This window comes from Dermacentor silvarum, chromosome 9, assembly GCF_013339745.2.
Source record: "Dermacentor silvarum isolate Dsil-2018 chromosome 9, BIME_Dsil_1.4, whole genome shotgun sequence".
Taxonomy (NCBI): domain Eukaryota; kingdom Metazoa; phylum Arthropoda; class Arachnida; order Ixodida; family Ixodidae; genus Dermacentor; species Dermacentor silvarum.
Window position 1 is genome coordinate 141,594,683 of NC_051162.1, and position 18,839 is coordinate 141,613,521.

General features: G+C 46.2%; 1 long non-coding RNA gene across 1 annotated transcript; it reads left to right on the plus strand.

Annotated features, from left to right (window-relative positions):
- Positions 1–987: 987 nt before the first annotated feature.
- On the plus strand, positions 988–17,079 carry LOC125940395 (uncharacterized). The gene is made up of 3 exons (XR_007463613.1): positions 988–1,092; positions 7,494–7,651; positions 16,997–17,079. It is a non-coding gene; the product is annotated as an uncharacterized LOC125940395 (long non-coding RNA).
- Positions 17,080–18,839: the final 1,760 nt, after the last annotated feature.

Sequence of the window (18,839 nt, forward strand, 5' to 3'; positions counted from 1 at the left end):
GAATCGAATGCCTTTTCATAATCTATGAAAGCCATATAGAGAGGTTGATTGTACTCCGCAGATTTCTCAATTAGCTGATTGATGGCATGGATATGGTCCATCGTAGAATATCCCTTCCTGAAACCAGCCTGTTCTCTTGGTTGACTGAAGTCAAGTGTTGTCCTGATTCTATTGGAAATTATCTTGGTGAATATTTTATACAATACTGAAAGCAAGCTAATGGGTCTGTAATTCTTCAATTCTTTAACGTCTCCCTTCTTATGGATAAGTATAATGTTGGCGTTCTTCCAGCTCTCTGGTACACTTGAAGTTGTGAGGCATTGCGTATAAAGGGCCGCAAGCTTTTCATATATATATATATATATATATATATATATATATACGAATTAATTATCGCTCTCGCTTCAATTTTGTTATAGAGAGGCTTTGCTGTAAATGAAAGGTCAGCTGTCAAAAATTGTCCATTATTCCAGCTTCCCAAGGATACCACGAACGCGGTGGAAGATCGGGAGATCGGCTGTACGTGTCCCTGTGCTGTGACGCCCATAGCTCACGATCGCGCCTCGCTGGCGCCCCGACGCCTGTGGGGAATCCGGAAATGCCTTGCTTCTCTTGGAAAGCTGTCCCTGCGGGCGCCGCATGGGATGATTACTGTTGGCGCTCGTAATTTGCCGACTTCAATCATGCACTCTTGGGAAGCTGGAATAATGGAAATTGGTGCACAAATCAGATTTCATTTACAGCAAACCATAATAATATGTATAATAAAGATTTCATTGGGAGCGCTTGAAAGAGCATACTCAAAACGTGAGGCGCGACTATACTGCGAGTTGAAACTAAGATCACCGACGGTACGTATTGCTCTTTAAACTACAGATAAAAGAGCAGGAGATTCATTTGCCTTGAGACTCCGACAACGCTGACGTACAAGCAAGCCCTTATATACCCTTTCTCTGCTCTTAAAACGTCACTGCTTTTCTCTGCATATTTTGAGCATCCATTATGATATTCGGTATTTTTGTTTCTGTACTTGCAATAGCTGAAGCAAACTTCGACTACCCTGGCAGGCCAGCCTTAGACGATGTGAAAAAGGTAAGAAAGTGCATTTCAAAATGAACCAAAAGTAACTCTTACCAATCAAGACATATGTTATACCAAATTCTGATTCTCGAGATGTTGGCGTTTACCCAGCTAGATGGCGTTTCGTTTTTTTCTCTATGTATAAATGCATGTTTGTAATAAAGTATGGCGAGGAAATTAGCAAGAAAGTAACAGCTGGACGATGCATCTTACGATCCATGGGGCATTTGTGTTATTGCTGATAATTCTGAGCCCACTGATGCAATAAGCGTGACAGTTCTCAGCTATCGCTTCGCAAAAGAATTGCTCTGTCAAATTGTAATCGTTGTCAATTTTCTCGCCCAGATTATTAGCATACGTATAGTTTTCTGGCGGCATTTATCCAGCCCCTGTTTCATGTATTCATGATTGGGACGAAATCCAGAGCTTGCATTATGAGTTGCGTTGTCGAACCAATGTGACTGTGATTGACACTAACACTGGTTACCTCATCGCTACCATTAAACAATCTAGTGAGAATATCATAATCTAAAGGCCGTAGTTTCCTCAGTACCCCAATATAAAATCATGCTTCTGTATGGGAATGGCAGTATTAGTTCGGGTGTGTAGCGAATTTAGTGTGGCAGAGGACCGTAAAACAGAAGTTTGTTCAAATGCGGTTGCGATGTATTACGACAATAAACAAAACATGCAGCTTCATTCAAATATTTTCAGATGAACTGTGGAATTTTCTGAAGATAAAGAAGTGTAGATATTTTCTGAAAAATTAGCAATGATTTCCTTAGAAAATTTTGACCAATAGGAAACAACGCCGAGGAGTAGAAATACATGCGAATTCAAATGAGCCAAGCCGTTGATAAACCGTAGCTAACTTAGTTCCCGCAGTATTCTAAGCTATTATAATGTGGACTAAGGGGGAAGATGGGGTGTTGTATATTATAACGCAATATTTTAGAATTGCATGGAGCTGATTTTGGTACCAAATTGAAATTGTTGGAGCCCAAACACCAATAATTGGCGAATATATATGTAGGGCAATTTTAACTAATAGCACAGGCCAATTTAAAAGCTTCTCATCTGTCAATAGATTCGTCGTAAGCGATAAAGGAATTGCGAAATCTAGATGTTCCATTTAACACGATAAATGTTGAAATTTTTTATGCACATTGTACTCAGGGAGAGAAGGAGTGTTAAAAAACAATCACAGGCCTGCGTGACACACGCAGCACAATCACTGCGTAAGTTGGTGGAGCGGCTCAAGAGTAGCTCCAATTTCGGCACCACGCACAACAGAGTCTTCGCGGCAAAGTCTCTTCTCGTTTTGACGAGAACGATCTGAACTGTCCGGCCGGCGTCGACGTCGAGCTGCGGCTTGCAATGCTCTCTGCACAGCAGTCTGCTGAGCCCGATGATGCCTGGTTGTAGCCGCGCGCGAAGCTCTACGATTCGCTTCTTCAACAGCGGCTCGTACCTTGTGAGGAGACGCCATAACGTGTACCGAAGAGGTATCCAGAATACGTGGCGCACATCTCACATCCCACGGTACGTTGTTGTTGTTGATGATGATGATGGTCATTATTGTTTATTGGAATCTTCAAAACGGGCTGGTGACAAATAGTCACCTAACCTGCTTGAGTGAACCAGGTGCAGTTACATGCATCATGCAATTGCTAAGTGCAACTTACATGTCGGGCACGCTGCGTTGGAGGCACCTTAACTAGATGGCGCCACCATACTGGCGGAGGCTTGGGCAGCTCGGGATCGTGTTGATTGCGTGCCTCGCCGAATCGCATCTGATCGTCTGCGCCTTCGCACGCTGCGTTCGCAGGCGCCTTACCTAGATGGCGCCACCATACTGGCGGAGGCTCGGGTCGTCTGCGCCAGCGCGCCTGCCTAGGGAGCGTTTATAGGGAATTTTTCCGCTGCCGGGTAGCGAGCGCTTGCGTGGTTCAGTGGTAGAGTGTCCGACTCCAACGCAGGTGGCGCGGGTTTGATCCCGGCGGGAACCGCGTACTTTTTTCGCATTTCCGGCGATAGCGGGTTACGGTCACCAGCGGTGGTGGCGGCGGATACCATCGCGAACCGAAACAGCTATTGGAATTAGCCCATAACAGCTTACACTGGAAAAGACACACGCCAAGTAGTGTTAACACAGACGACAAAAAAGTAATGAACACCTAATTTTCAGCACAACCGGATCTTCCACAAAAGGAAAGTGATCGGAGATAACTTATTCATCTGCTTATCACAATAGAATTACCAGACATCTCGCACGTATGTGCTTGGCAAAATTTGCACAGAATACAATGGCCTTACTAACGTACCATCGGCTCAGAGAGCAGGGTGTGCGTGAAATGATAGGAAAAAATTATTTCATCACTCTTTTCTATAATCGGTCATAACACGTGAGCGAAACACGTCTTCATAGAAGTAGCTGTCGCTTTGTTGGGAGTCAGGAGATTCAATTGAGAGGCGAGAGATGGGTAGGGGGCTCGGTGTATGTGAAGCCCTAGCAACTTGACATCACGGGCAGTCTAAAACAGCACAGCGATCTGCAATGATTGGCACACATGCGAAAGTTGTCAAATGACTCGTCACAGGAGAACGTTACCCAGAGGCACTGCATGGCATGGACCGGAGCACTGCAAAAAAATTTTTAGGACGCTTAAGCTTCGCCTTTAAGAGTGGAGCACGATAGCATTCAAAGATCCCTGAATGCTTGTCAGGCTTTCTGGAAACTGCAGCTTTCTTTTTCTCCACCTTCGCCTCTGAGCGCCGCTACCGTTTTACGCTGCCGTGGAGACCAGCGCCATCTGCATGGCGTTTTCGCAAGCAACCAACCCGATCGCGCCGCTGTTAGTATGGTAGAAATGCTGGAAAAGTGGAAAAGTGGAAAAGTAACAGAATTATGTTGTCTCATACATTAAAATTACAATCCGACGCTATCATGTCTGTAGGTGGTGGTTCAGCCATACTTTATGATTTTTCCGACAAATTTTACTGTGAGAAATTAAATTTTTGTTCACTAACGCATTGCACCACGCGTAGGGCCTGCGCGGTCAGAGTGGTTCGGGATGATTTTCTCCGCCGCGGACGCCGGCGCTCACGCCGACACCAACGCCTGGTTTTGTGCAACATGGGGCCCTGTCGCGTTGTCGCTGTTGCATTAAAATTTGCCAGAAACCTCACACATTCACAAACCGTACAAGCGAAGCCGAAGTTGTCTAAGTTGCTTCACAGATTCGCCGTCCACTGCCGCGAAATGCAGGCTATTTTTGCGTGGGAAGCTTTCATGCGGCTTCGTTTCGGGCGCGGGCTCCTGTTTCCGAGCGGCATCGCCGAAGGTAGAATTGTGATGTGGCTCGCAAGTATTTTAGGCAGCGCAGTGACTATCGACGCGGCCAGCTCCACGAATGTTAGAGGCACAGTTCGTATTGCGCGCCTGGTACGCGTGTGTGTGTTGTGCTTCCCACTGGCGTGCCTTTCACTCCTATAGAGGTGAGCAGCGTTGTCTACAACGCGCCACCGGGGTGTGCAGGGTCCGTATCACGTATGCGATTTCGGTAGATATGATAGGCTAGAAAGGGGGTCCAGCCTTGTTCGACGTTCCGACAGGCCCGTCGCGCGAGTCGGTGATTATGTATCTAGAATCGGAATGTGAGGCCGCGAGAGCGATGGCAGCTTCTTCCACGTGTGTTGCATTGCGGGCTATAAAAGTGAGGCCGTTAACTGTGTTGCTGTTGTCAACTACCGCCGCTTTGTACCATCCCCCATGGTAAAGACCGGAGGCGTCCCCTTAGTATACACCTATTTTGTTGCGATAATGTTGGGCTAGAGCTTCCGCGCGCGCCAGGCGCCGGATATTATTGTCTTCGTGTGACATGTTCGTTGGAACAGGTCGCACATGGAGGGCGCGTCTCCACATTTCTGCGATGCGACACCTATCCTCCATGGGAATGGTGTGTTGCATATAGAGTTGAGCAAGAAGGCGGCGACCTGAGTCCATTTGCGACAGGCGTGTGTACTGGTTTGTAAGGTGCGCTTCCCTGAGCGCCCGGAATGTGTTCACCACCCCAAGGGCCATAAGACTGCCGTTGGACGTGGTGACAGGAGGTCCAGGGCACGCTTAACAATTTCGCGGAGGATGACCTCAAGGGCCTCCTCCTCTGGTTTCCGTAGGTGAAGGTAAGGACTCGAATAGAGAATTCAACTGGTCACGAAGGCGTTTGCCAGCCGCAAGGCATCCTTACTTCGTAACCCCCCCTCGTTTGTTGGAAACCCGGCGGACCATGGGGCCCACCTGGTCCCCCACCTTACGGATTTTGGCCAATGTAGTATCTGGCCGTCTGTGTTTCTGTATGTAGAGTCCGAGTACCCGGATCTCGTCAGCTTCGTGTATGGGACCACTGTCAAGAGACAGAGATATAGAGACATCTCTGTCTCTATAGAGATATAGAGACAGATATAGAGTTGTGCACTTCGGCGAGGGGCGGAGGTGCACAAATTCCGATTTTTTGGGGGAACATTAAAGACCGCAGCGGCGAGCGTAGCGGTCTGCTATGGAGCCGCTGTTTGCAGGCTGGTTTCAATGTCCGCTATGCTGCCCTGCGTGGCCCACAGGGTGATGTCATCGGTGTACAGGGCATGCTTCACGCCGGCGACACCACCCAGCTGGGCCGGCAGGTGCATCATGGCCAGATGGAAGAATAAGGGGGAAAGTATCGCGCCTTGGGGGGTGCCCCGCGTGCCGAGTAGGTAAGAACCGTGCTCTCTGTCTTGAATGCGAATTTAGGAATGTCGATCCGTGAGAAATCGCCGTATGTATCGGAATGTGTTGAAGCCACAGTCGGTATGATTCAGGTGAGTGAGATGATCTCGTGTGTTACGTTGTCAAATGTCCCCTTAAGATCCAAGGCGAGTACTGCTCGGTCATTATGGGGGCATTCGAAGGGGTCAAAAACTTCCCTATTGAGTTGCAGGAGGACATACTGTGCGGATCTGTGTGGGCGAAATTCGAACATGGTATCCACATGGACATGTTTGTGTTCAAGATATTCAGATAGCCGGTCCCGCACCATTGTCTCCATTAGTTTGCCCACACAGGAGGTGAGCGACATGGCGCGGAGGTTATCTGTGTCAATTGGTTTGCCTGCATTAGGAATGAAGGTTATCAGAGCCGTTTTTCAGTCGATTGGCAGGGGGGTCTCCTCGCGCCAAATTGCATTGTTGTAGTCGAGGAAGGACTGGTATGTTGTGTCCCTGCTCATCAGGGGTTAGCAGAAACAAGGCAGCAGACGCTGCCGCCCGTGCACTCTCTCACCGGGCTGTTTTCTCCTCCTGACCCGATCCCGAACCCGATTTTAATCCCGCCTATACCTTTAAAGATATTACACAATACTATCAAGACAGTCATCGCCTTTACCCGTGCCCATGTAAAGGCCTTAGGAAGGAGGATGAGCGGCTCTTTCTCCGCCTTCTAACCACTACTTTCCTGTGCCCGGTAGTTGTAAAACATTTTGACGCCTCCTTTAGTGGCAACTGTCAACACTGTGGTGCGGTGTCTTTAGACACCTAGCTATCACATATTGTGGGCCTGTCCCTCCAACCTGGTCATTCCCCCCATCCCCAGCCCAACCCGGAAGGACTGGGAGGCGAGCCGGCTCGGCTGCCACAACTTACAGGCTGTTGTGCCTGGCGGTCCTTCGGGACAAAGGAGGCCTCATCGACAGACGTGAAGCTATCAAGTGCTCTACACGCTTGTCGTTTCACGGTCACCTGGGACTGACGGATGAGCAATTAGTCCCCAGGCTGCAATGGGTCATCGGCCTCGTGCGTCGCTAAAACGGCAACGTCGCCCTTGGTGTGTTTTCGTGAAGCACCAGCGCCGCCCGGCATTCTACTCTTACTCAGAAGGGCAGAGTAGAAATAATATTTCACTCTCTCGCTGCAGATAGAGTAAACAATCTGTGCTTGCGTTGCAGTGCACGTTAAAGAACCCCAGGTGGTCGAAATTATTCCGGAGACCTCCACTACTGCGTGCCTAATAATCAGAACTGGTTTTGTCACGTAAAACCCCAGAAAGAAGAACAACACTCCTACGATACTCTCCCTAGTTTTTAGGGTGCAGCGACCAGCGGCGCGAGCAAAGTGAGCCGAGCGTTGGCAATGCAGCTGGAAGGAGGCGCGCCTTCGTCACAGCACATTGAAAAAAAAAATAAAACTGTTTGATGCATCCTATCAACAAATCCAATACATATTCGTTAAAGGTACGGGTCATTACACATCTAGCATGTTTCATTTGATCTGCTTGGATCAGCAGTATACTGCGATTCTTGCTAAAGATATGGTAACTGCTGAATGATCCTTTGAATGACTATTCTTCTAATGCAAAAATTTATTTTTCCATTCTACAGTTTTATCTACTTGGAAATATAAATTATTTGGTGCATAGAAGCTATGTTGCAAAAATTGAAGACAGCGAGCCAACATGCATTTACAACAAAGTGGCTAAAGTAGAGAATACAAAAATAACTTTTAACCAAAGCTACATATATAAATCTGGAGACCGTGCGTGAGTGGTTTCATGTTATTTTTAATTTCCCATAAAATGCTTGTTTCAAACCTTGTGTTTCGTGTAATTCGGATAAAACTTCACAAAAAGACTGGTACACGTTACAAAGATGAGACCAACGCTCGCTATGTTGTTCGTAATGCACTTCACTTACTCAGACTATTTCCGAAGTCCAATTTGTTCGATTATACTTTTAGGTTCATGTATACAAAACCTAACAATTTATTTTTGGTATAAGGTGTATTTAAAAAGTTGTACATCGTGCTTACAAACACCTACTAAAGTAGCTTTCATTAGCCATTTTCTTCGCTGTTCGTTTCGGTGTCACCAAAAAAGCTCGCGAACACATGACGCAATTCCTCTTTTGCGCATGTGGTTGGCAGCACTGTCAAATACCAAGTATTTCGTTTTAGCTGAACCACTTATTTCAACCTTGCCTCAGGCAGATATCAGTGTTCTAATCCTTCAGCTAAATACTACTCGATGAGTCAGCCATTACTTCTAAGAGAAATCGAAATCCTTATTTGAATAAATACCAAAACTACACAATTACCCTCGTAATTATTTACTTCATGGCACACATCACTATTTACGATTTGAAGGCAGCGATAATGCAAGACGTATCCACCTAAAATCAATTTCCAGGACTATACCAGTAATAGATGTGAAAGACAAAGTGTTGGGCGAGATGAATTGGAGCACCAGTTGCGGTTGCGCTCATTTGCATAAAACAGCGTTTTGTTAAAAAAAAATGTTGGTGAAAAAACAGTTCATTTTTACCGCAATTTTGACGGCGCATATCTTGAAACCGGCGCCCTCAGAAATGTTTCCAAGCTGATATGACTTGCAAACTCACTAGCCACAACTCGTAGACTAATTTCATATATATGTGCCTTTACGTAAATCTATAAAAGTGTGTTAGTGTAACTTTGTTAATTACTCAATTGCGCATTTCGATTTCTCATGCATGTAATGTTTGCCTCATCGAGTAATTTAGCTTAATGGCTATTGCGCCTTGAGTGGCCAGTCACGCGGCAATGTTGCGTGTATTGGCGGGCTGCTTTCACGCTCGAAAAAACACTTTTATGTAGCACGTATTCAGCAACAAAAATATGTATCGGGAGTTTTTCATGTTGCTCTACAACTTTCTCTCTGGACATTTTTCATCTACTTATAATATTGAAAAAGTTGAATAATTATTTAAGACTAATTGTGTAATTAGGCAGAATGCAAAAAATAATCTGAGTATCTCAAGGCAACGACAAAAAAGATTACCTTGGATCTGTCCAGCTACGTGGCAAGTGCATATTTTTAAATCTTGTTACATGATAGTTCGGACACCCTGTATATGTATTGTGGGGGACAGCTTCTATCAAAAGAATATAGCAATGAATTGTGCTGGTGCACGCATAGTGGGAATGTATGTTACGCGAAGCACTTTGCTTGTACATGGCTATCCAGTATTGTATGGGGGTTTCGCAAACCAATAGCAGGTGGAGCAAGTCTCCCTGCGAATTGAGTTGTGCCTGTGGGTCGCGTGACAACGTGTGTGTGACGACTGCGGCACGACGACAAGCACGTTGTAGACGATCGCATGACAGCAACGGCATAATTTTTACGCCGGCCGTTCCACGCGAGGCTATGCGATGGCGAATGTTGGGCTCTACATAGGTAGTGGCCGAACGTGCTTGTGATGTCATCAGCGACGACTTATTGTACAAGTTCACGGTTACGAGGGGTGCCTCAAAAGTTCGTGGCCTGACCCGTACGTAGTGACCGTGGGTCGAAATTTTGCAGTTAGTTCTCTACATAGTCTCCCTTGAGGGTCACACTTGTGTGCCATCGCTCTTGGAGTTTTATTATTCCAGTTTGGTAGAACGTTTCTTCCTGCTCCCCCCAAAAGTCTTTTACGGCGCCATGACGGCTTCATCAGATGGAAAACGACTTCCACCAATGTGCTCTGTCATCTGTGGGAATAGGCGGTAGTCCGGCGGAGCCAAATTAGGGGAACTGGGCGGGTGCTGAAGCTGTTGGAAACCACAGGAGTGAACTGCGGCTATCGCAACAGCCGATTTGTGAACTGGCGCATGGTCCTGCTGAAATATCAACCATTTCTAGAGCATCCCTCGCCGTTTTTCCTTAATTGCCGACCTCAGACGACTGATCTGAGCTGTATAGTATTCCCCATTGGTGGTTTGACCTTTCCCGATGGATTCCAAAAGAATGACACCCTTGCAATCCCAGAACATTGGTGATATAACCTTGACAGCAGAGGGAACCACCTTTGCTTTTTTGGGGCGGTGAAGGTGGGACGTATCCACAGTTTCGAGACTTCTTTTGACCCAGGAGTAAAGTCATGTACCCAAGTTTCATTCATAGTAACGAATCTCTGCAGAAAAAGATTAATATCAGCTTAAAACGTTGCAGATTTTCTGCAGAATGAAGTTCTCTCAGATGTTTGTTCTCTAATGTCAATCGTCTGGGCACCCATCGGGCCGAAACGTTGTGCATGTTCAGGAGCTGTGTTAGATTATCTCCAACCCTCTGCAGTGATATGGCCACACATTCTGCAATGCGCCGCTGTGTAACACGTCGATCAGCCATTACAATGTCTTGCACTTTTTGGGCATTTTCATCTGTGCATGCTGTTGAGGGACAACCACTGCTTGCAGCATCTTCAATTGATGTGTGTCCTTGCTTGAAATCGACAACCCACTTTTCCACCATAGCATAAGAAGGATCATTGTCTGCTAATGACTCCAGCATGTTCTTGTGAATTTCGTGTGATGTCACTCCTTTTTTCAAAAGCTATTGAATGACGGGTTGCTTTGTAGAATTTCTCCATTTCCTTATTTCAGTTTCACGAACTTGCTTTAAACCACTGTACCTGATAGCAAAAAAAAGTAAATCTAGATTCTCATGAGACCATTCAAATAACTGAATAACACATTGCATTTGAAAAGAATCTCACGCGAAAAAAAGTTTACTGGTGGGCTCCCATTTTCAGGCACCCCTCGTGTTTTATGTGGTGCATGTTACAACGAGGATGTGATTAGCACTTCAGCAAATAAAGGTTAAACTTGATTACCTTAGGCTATCATGAAATATGTAAAGCAGCGCGCACTTTCTACGTAGTGTAAGCTGCTGCTAGGAAATTACTTGGCAAAGTAAGCCGGTCCTGGCGATAGTGCAGTTTAACACACCTCAAAGCGTGGGCGGTTAGAGGGAAAGAAGATGGCAAAGTGCCATGAGGTGCACGCGCCTTTGAGAGAGCTGGCTGGCTTCGGAACGCGACAAGCATGCATGCGATATGACCTAATGGTTAGACCACTCGGCTGCTGTGCTCGACGATAGATCTTCGATTCTAGATCGGTTACACATTATTTCATTTTTAATTAAGCTGGAGGTAGTCCGGTGGTGTACGCCCGGTGATGTACACCCGAACTGGCTTCATGCATCTGCATGTACAGTAAAGAGTGAACAAAATGTATAGCCCAACAAACACGCACTCAAGCCCTTAATTACAAGCATTTCACCGACAGCAGATGCACTGCCGTGATCACTGCCGAGTGACACTGCTCCTATTTCAGTACACTCAGGCTTGTACTATCGGCGTCAAATGAAACGCGAACAGAGGAGGGCGCGGCCGAAGCATAACGGAAGGTATAGTGCGCGCCGTCCTGTCCTCACCATTGACAGGCATCCTCACCATTAAATGGAAATTTAGGGACAGGTAGCATGACGTCATAGATCGGAGTGCGTAGGCCTTGTGCTATCGAGGTGGTGTTGGCCGAGCCTCACCACAGCTACGTGAGCCGTGACGTCATCGTGCGCGCCGCATCGCTTCGCCTTAGCTTTGCCGAGCCATGACGTCACGGCGCCGTGCGGAGTGGTTGCCACGGCTGCGCAGAGTCGGAGCTAGGCCGTGACGTCAGTGCGCTGACCTACGGGATATATAGCTCCGCGTCGCCGCAGCGGTGCCTCATGGCCAAGTCTACCACAATCATTACTGACCGGGCGTAGCCTGTAGCCATCGTACTGCAACAACCTACGAAACCACGTATTCTCCGCGGAGGCACCTATCCGACGACGCCGACATCCAGCTGGATAAAGACATTCCAAAGGGTTTCAACCTTCAACAACTGGAACTCTGAAGAGAAGCCGCACCATGTGTACTTCGCATCGGAGAACGCGGCAATGGCGTGTTTTGGGAACCGAGAGTTCACACTTATAGTGTGGGGCCTATTCCGACGTAACTTCCTCAGGACCTTCACGAGCGTTCTCCGAAAATAAAGGGGAGAAGTTCGACTGGAAGCCCGAGTGCAGCTACCTAACGAAAACTTTGCCATCTTTACGAAAGAGTAGACCCGCCTTTCCCGCCCCGCTGACTCGGAAATGTCCGAGGAGAAGAAAGTTGTCCTACTTATTTGTGGCGTGAAGCAAGAACTTTTCACCGGAATCATACGGAACCCGCCAAAAACTGTCGAAGAGTTTCTTTGTGAGGCCACGAACATCGAGAAACAACGCAACATGTGGAACAGACAATATAACCGCTGCACGCTCAGGTCAAACTGCGCCAAAATTCAAGGATTCTGCTCCAACGACCTTCGGTAGACTAGAAGAGCATTTGTGCGCGAAGAACTGCAAAGGATGTTTCTAGCGTCGCCGCAGCAGGTTGCATCAATTGCTGATATCGTTAGGAGCGCGAGAACCGCCGCAGCCTCATCCTGAAGCAATGTGCTACGCCTCTGTAGAACGCCGGCCCATGCACCCTCCGCGCCCGCGCCAGGGCCCGGTAAAAGCTCGTTCACACTAGGCCAACACGACACTGATTCTGGTCTGCCGACTGTTGGCGACAGTATCTTTCTTTCTTTAAACCATTGGCCACCGCGTTTTCCATACTGTAAGCTGCAGTCGCCAACAGTCGGCAGAGCAAAATCGGTGTCGTGTCCGCCTGGTGTGAATGATTCTTAACGTCGCACTTTCGTCGCCGGCAACCGCCGGCTCCAGCGCGTCTGCCTGTCAGCCCGCACAACGTCAGGAGGAAGACGGAAGTGTGGCGCGCTCCCGACCACTGCCCTATTTGCCATCACTGCAGAGAAGTGGCCCACGTCTATCGCCGATGCCCATACCGGTACATGCATCTTGCAAACTCACCGGCCACAATCTGTCAATTGCTATATGTGCCGCGAAGTAAACAGTTACGAAGGTGTGCAATAGATTTTTCTTAATTAGTTGAACCTGCGTTTGTATTTTCGTTTTAGTAATGTTCGCCTGATCGAGTAATCTGCTCGACCACACTAATTACGCTATCGGCCACAGGCTATGTTTAAAACTTCCGGAAAACACAAAAATATCACACCGCGTATAAGCATGGATTACACGGGACAATTATTTTTAGTTTTTATTTTAGACAACAAACCTCAGATATCAAATTGCTAATTTTACTGCTCTCAATGAGCAAGAAAAAAAAATTATGCTGAAATTCACAATAATTGTCAATGTGAGCCAAGATATCAAACGAGCGGACGAAGAATGTGTGAGCAAGCGCTTTCCCCCACTTTTCAGCACATCCACGCCACTCGGTTACACGAGAGCTCATGCGCGACGCCCGTTCCCCTTCCGCGCTTTAATTTCCGCCCCTTCCGCCCCTCTTCACGACTTGCTTGCCCGGATAGCGCGCGCGCTTTCCCTAAGCGCGTTCGCTCGCCTTCCCTCCCGCAACTCAACAGCCGTCCTACCCACCACGAAAACGTCCGAAAGAGCCAAAGAAAGCTATTCGCCTTAAAATGGCACCTTGGCTATCAATGACGACTAGCAAATGTATATCGGGCATTCTTGACGCCATGTCATAAGAAGGCGCAACGATTTTAAAGGATGTCCAAACTGTCATGCACCCACATTAAAGAAAAAAAAAAAAAACTTGGCGTAGCTTGCACTGGAGGCGCAATGCTAAAGGGACAGCGGAGCTGATGGACACGTGGCTGGTCCTGGCTTTTGGGCTAGGCTAAGCCCTACCAAGTCATCCACAGCATTTTCCGGAATTTATTGATTATTGAATGATTATATATTAGCTATTGATTGGCTATCGATTGGCTATCGCAAGGTATTGGTTACGTATTGTGGCTAGGCTAAGCCCTACTAAGTCATCCCCAGCATTTTCCGGAATTTATTGATTATTGAGCGATTATCGATTAGCTATTCATTGGCAATCGATTGACTAAGCTTATAACTAGGCCCATCCATGCTTAGCTAGACTTAGCCAGGCTCAGCTTCGCTAGTTCACAGGGGTATGTGCCATTGCGCTTCGGCCCTTTCTGCACTACCACCAGAATCGGTCTATATCTTTTGTGGACGACTAACGGACTGACGACCGGCTTAAACAGCTCCGCTGTTAAAATATGCAAATGTCACGTAGCTGGACAGAACCGAGGTAATGTTGTTTGCCGTCGCTTGTAGATACTCAGATAATTTTTTTGCATTCCACCTAATTACATAATTAGTCTTCATTAGTATTCAACTTCTCAAATATTATAATTACATTAAATATGTCAATGGGAAAATTGTAGAGCAGCATGAGAGACTCCCGATACAGCTTTCGGTAGGTCACTTGAAAGTGTTTTTCCGAGTGCCCAATGAAGCCCGAGAAGACATGCATAACCACCGCTCGACTGGCTGCTCGAGGCACTTTGCGGGTATTCGCGCAAGTTGATAGTCATCCTAATGCAAACGCTCGTACAGATCACGAACTTTCTCTCTCTCTCTCTCTCTCTAGCTATATATATATATATATATATTTATATTTATATATATATATATTGTGAGCGCATTTTGTGTATATCGTCGTCGTCATCTGTACATACGACAAATCATCATCTTTTGTCTCGTGCGGTGCTTCGTCTCTGACTCGGGCGGCTTCTCGGAAATAAAGGCATCGCATTGGCCGACGTCTCACAATATATATATATATAAATAGTCAAGCTCTTAGAGTGGGCAGGCTTACGAGTGGGGATCAACGGTGAATATCCCAGCCACCTTCGGTTTGCAGATGACATTTTCCTATTCAGCAACAATGGGGACGAACTACAGCAAATGATTGAGGAACCTAACCGAGAAAGTGTAAGAGTGGGGTTGAAGATTAACATACAGAAGACAAAGATAATGTTAAATAGCCTGGCCAGGGAACAAGAATTCAGGATCGCCAGTCAGCCTCTAGAGTCTCTAAAGGCGTACGTTTATCTAGGTCAATTACTCACAGGGGACCCTGATCATGCGAAAGAAATTTACAGAAGAATAAAATTGGGTTGGAGTGTATACGGCAGGCATTGCCAAATAGTGACTGGGAGCCAACTACTGTCGTTGAACAGAAAAGTGTACAATCATTGCATTCTACCGGCGTTAACATATGGGGCAGAAACATGGAGGTTAGCAAAGAAGCTCGCGAACAAGTTAAGGACCGCGCAAAGAGCGATGGAACGAAAAATGTTTGGCCTAACATTAAGAGACAGGAAGAGAGCGGGGTGGATCAGAGAACAAGCGGGAATGGCCGATATTCTAGTTGACATTAAGCGGAAGAAATGGAGCTGGACAGGCCATGTAATGCGTAGGATGGATAACCGGTGGACCATTAGAGTTACAGAATGGAAACCAAGAGAAGGGAAGCACAGTCGAGGACGGCAGAAAACTAGGTGAGGTGATGAAGTTAGGAAATTTTCAGGCGCAAGTTGGAATCAGCTAGCGCAAGACATGGGTAATTGGAGAGCACAGGGGTCCTGCAGTGGTCATAAATATAGGCTGAAGATATATACAGGGTGTTTCAGCAAACACTTTCAAAATTTTTTAAAGGTTTACTGTGGCCGAAAGCACAATTCTAGTTCATGAGATGGTCTACTCGAAGAGGCGGACATTGCTTGCGCAAGAAATTGAAATGCATAATCTAATATTTAACAGAAATTCACTAATTAGGTTTTTAACTTATTACCTGATGGCTCATATTGCAATTTACAAATTGTAGCCGTGGAATTCGAAAGGCGGATCCACTTGGAACGAATTCTCGCGATGACACCAGTTTCGAGATATTATTTCCCGAACTTTGCGGAGAAATGCATTGGCGTTCCAGTTAGGTTCTTAAGAAAACGTCGCTTTTTGCATTGAAGCACAAAATTAACTGGAACGCCAATGCATTTCTCCGCAAAGTTCGGGAATTAATATCTCGAAACTGGTGTCATTCTGCGAATTAATTGTAAGTGGATCTGCCTTGCGAACTCCACTACTACAATTTGTAAATTGCAATATGGGCCATTAGGCAATTAGTTAAAAACCAAATTTGTGAATTTTTGTTAATTAGTCGATTATGCATTGCATTTTTTTGTGCAAGTAATGTCCGCCTCTTCGAGTAGACCAGTTCATTAAAGAGAATTGGGCTATCTGCCACAGGGAACCTGAAATAAATTTTGAAAGTGTTGGCTGAAACACCCTGTATGTATGTATGTATGTATGTATGTATGTATGTATGTATGTATGTATATATTTATATATATATATATATATATATATATATATATATATATATATATATATACAGGGTGTCCCAGCTACACGCAGCACGATTTAAAACAAGAGGAACGGCGTTACGCGGAGCAAACCTGGTGCGTATTGTTTCAGTACAGTGGAGTAGCCGCCAGTATTTTTTTCGTTACCGAGATTTAACTAATTGTAAATAATTATCTAACTCGAGAAATACCGTCCTAATTATCAAGGTGTCAATGAGAAAGTTGTAGAGCAACATGAAAAACTCCCGATACAGCTTTCGTTGCTCAATACGTGCTACATAAAAGTATTTTTCCGAGAATGAAACAAGCCCGCGAATACACGCAAAGTGCCTCGAGCGGCCAGTCGTTCGGCAATTCTGTGTGTATTCGCGGGCTTCTTTCACACTCAGAAAAACACATTTATGTAGCACGTATTGAGCAACAGAAAGCTGTGTCGGTAGTTTTTCATTTTTCTCACAACTTTCTCACTGACACTTTGATAATTAAGACAGTACTTCCCGAGTTAGATGATTCATTACAATTATTTATTAAATCTCAGTAACGAAAAAATGACTGGCGGCTACTCCACTCTACTGAAAACAATACGCACTAGGTTGGCTTCGCGTAACGCCGTTCCTCTTTTTTGAAATCGTGCTGCGTGATAGCTGGGACACCCTGTATAGTGGGGTGGTGTGTGCTGCATTGGAAAAAGACAGAAAAACACAGAAAATACGGGCGTGAGATTATAGGAATGCAGTACTTTCAAGTCATTCCTGATTTATAAATAAATTATTCCGTCTACACTTTTTTGCAGAATCCATTATAAGGTTGAGGTGCAGATTTCGAGACGTCCAGGATACGACGTGGCCCCCATACTGTCGGCTGTAGCAGATACCAGTAAGGCTATATTTTCTGTTGTATTGTAAATAGAGTACCTGCAACCGTTCACTCTGAAATAAATATATATTCAACGTTGTACTTGAACAGCAAATATACCGTGAAGAGCAAAAATAGGTGTTGTGCGTCTACCTCTGTTAATTTATTTCTCACTTTTTAGAGTATTTAAGCGCAGTAGCTGCGTATAATTGCAAAGAAAGCCCTGTGATTAGAAACATGAATATTCTGCGTACTCAGATTGCTCAAGAAGACCCATGCAGTGAAATTATTCATCCTGGACCTGGACAGACAAATGATTTGAGAACAAGACTCGGGAATGCTATGTGAATAATACGTTAGAATGTTATGTTGCAATGTAAAAGCACCCAGTTGGGGCTGAGTATCTCTCGTTTTTTTAAAGATGTATCATAGCGCTACAAAAATCAGACCACAATATAAATACAACATGAACGAACGTGAAAATTATCGGCCCTATTCGACCGCAGCACTTGATGCGGAAGTCCACACTTCCGTGGGCTTTCGGTATATTACTGTCCGAGCTTCGATACAATATTGTCTCGGCTCACTGGTGACAAGAGTGACAAGAGTGCTGCAAAGAAGTACTAGTCGTTTTGCACTCTGTACACATCCAAGAACCTCAAAGCAGTACTAGCTTTTGATAGCCCCGTGACTGGTGACTAATACAAAAAAAGTCGCACTTTCGCCTGAAAGGCGAAGTATCGATTGCGTTAGTAAATTATTAGACATCAATACAAAGTAAAGAGTAGTCTTCATGGGCGTATAAACTTTCAAACATTCACTTACTAATTAAATTGACAAGCATGGTGTCAGCGCGCGCAGGCATCCACGAACACATCACACTCACTGAGCACGGACACTCGCTGTCAAACGCTGGTGTGGAAAGCGCGGCAGCAGCAGCAAGCGAAGCTTTGTGCTGTCCATCTCTTCAACGCAAACTGATCGACGTGAACGCAGCATGCACAAAGTTATGACTCATCGGCTCACGTACACTCTGCCAAGCAGCAGCGAGCGAAGTGACCTTCGTGTGGTCTATCGCTTCAACGCAAACTGAGCGGCGAGAACGCAGCAATCACAAAGGTATGAGCCATCGAAGCGCCTAGAGTCAGGCGTAAACGCAAATCGCTTTCACGATATAGCGCGCACGGCCGCGGAACATGCAGCAGCTGCGGGAGTACAACACCGCCACAACTCCCCCCCCCCGACCCTAGCACGCGACGGAAGACGGCGCGCTTCCTTCCCGATTTTATGCCTTGCACGCACGAGATTGAGCCGCGATCGTTGGCTCCCCTCGCACGCTTTCACTCGCACATACAGCATACGGCGCGTGGCGACGGTATTGTCGCCCTTGGACTTTATACAGAACATCGCGGTGACGCCGACGGCTAGAAATGTGCCTCGAGTGTTCATATAATTGTTGTCGCAATACATGTCTGTTCAATAAACGCCGTCTCTTTCGCGTCGTAAACATATTGCCACATTCCTCCCCCAAAAAAGTCACAGGCCTGCGCGGCACACGCAGCACAGTCACAGCGTAAGCTGGTGGAGCGGCTCAAGAGTAGCTCTATTTTTGGCACCACGCACACCAGGGTCTTCGCGACAAAGGCTAATCGCCTCGTTTTGACTAGAACGATCTGAACTGTCCGCCCGGCGTCAACGGCGAGCTGCGGCTTGTAATGCTTTCTGCCCAGCAGTCTGCTGAGCCCGATGATGCCTGCTTGTAGCTGCGCACGATTCGCGCA